The 1522-nt window shown below is 42.4% G+C and overlaps 1 long non-coding RNA gene across 1 annotated transcript; it reads right to left on the bottom strand.

Moving 5' to 3' along the window:
- Positions 1-145: 145 nt before the first annotated feature.
- Positions 146-1494, bottom strand: LOC119617961. Its single transcript, XR_005234462.1, has 2 exons — positions 584-1494; positions 146-489 (listed from the first exon to the last, which is right to left on the bottom strand). It is a non-coding gene; the product is annotated as an uncharacterized LOC119617961 (long non-coding RNA).
- Positions 1495-1522: the final 28 nt, after the last annotated feature.

The following is a 1522-nucleotide window of genomic DNA, read 5'->3' as shown; positions in this document are numbered from 1 at the left end:
CATTAGTGTATTTTAAGAACAACAAATGTAAACACCAAATTTAAAATTGCCTGATCATAATACATTGTCAGAAAGCAGTTAGTGGCCTTTGAAAAGTATAACCTTGGTCAGTTTTTGTTGTACAGACTCTTTTTTTCAGATTTGAGGAGTGTAAACGTGCAACATGTTTCTGCCTGATAGTGTAGTAACAGGCAACCAAGACTTGGATGATGTCAAAGTAATGGTTATCTATTCCATATTGACACTCTGTAATGTGTTCCCCAAGGCACAGTGGATCAATGTCCCTACATTCATTCTTCACATACATTGTTACTTTATTTACAGAACAGATGTTCTTTGCTGATGCAGTGTTCATGAATAGCCTGATTGACATAAGCCAGGTTTACTGTCCAGGGAGCGAAGCCGAAACCAGACAAGGAGACAGAACTTAAGGTAAGTGAATTTATTTACAGGGTGCAGGTATTTACAGTGGCCGTAGTCAGGATCAGTCTGGAAGGCAAAAAGAGCTTGGTGAGTCTCGGGTACAATTTTCGGTTTAGCGTAGAATTGGCGAATGAGTGAATAATGTCTCTTTCTTTCTTACAGGATAGGTAGGCATTCTACGGCGTCGAGGAGGTGATAAGGTTTTCACAGTGATCCAGAAGATAGGAGATCCAGCAGTCCGGCAAAGGTAAGTATCCAGTAGTTTCCAGGTAAGTTCCCGTCGGGGAGTGACCGTCTAGGCAAGGCAGCAACCAGAGAGGTTTGATGCTCCAGCACTGGTCTGGACTCAGCCGGAGGCTTAAATGCTGGATCAGCTCATTAGTGGAATCAGGAGCAGCTGTGGAAGGAAGGGTTAGTGGTGCTGCCCAAAGGCGGAGCTAACTCCAGATCCTCACACTAATACCTTTTTCTGCTGCTGTGAGGATGTGGACTACACCTTGTGATGGTGTGACAAGCCGTTTTTCAACTCTAGCAACTGATACAACTCCTCATGACATGGTTGAATAGCAGCTGACACTAAGGATGCTTTGCAGACATCACAACTTACAGCAGACATGATCCAACGCACAAAAAACCCTGCAATGTAGGTAACAATGTTTGACACAAACATAACATGTTTTGTTGATATCCACGTGCAGTATGTGTGGTCCAAGTTGTTGTCGTTCAACAGCTACTCTGCCGCCTCACGATGCCCTGCTTCAGACAACTTGAGGCATTGTGTGCTGTCCATGATGGCCACATTTCCGCTTGCGCTGGGTAACACTCCGCTGTGCACAATCAGCTTACGGAAGATGGCCATGAACTGTAGACAACTGGGGTTGTTGTTAAATCCACCTGCACAATGACAGCATGCTTGCATTGATGAAACATATTAACACATAAACATCAAGATTGCAGGATTTTACAATTTAAAAACCTGCAATGTTATTTAAGTAACAGGAAATAACTTTATATATGCTCTCAATCGCATGTAAATGTCATTTAGTTTATATATCCAATAAGCTTCAGAACTTTTTGATATTAGGTGGATATAAAGTGT

The sequence above is a fragment of the Kryptolebias marmoratus genome, linkage group LG19, assembly GCF_001649575.2.
Source record: "Kryptolebias marmoratus isolate JLee-2015 linkage group LG19, ASM164957v2, whole genome shotgun sequence".
Taxonomy (NCBI): domain Eukaryota; kingdom Metazoa; phylum Chordata; class Actinopteri; order Cyprinodontiformes; family Rivulidae; genus Kryptolebias; species Kryptolebias marmoratus.
Note: the sequence above shows the minus strand (reverse complement) of the source record. Positions and strands in the feature narration are given on the sequence as shown.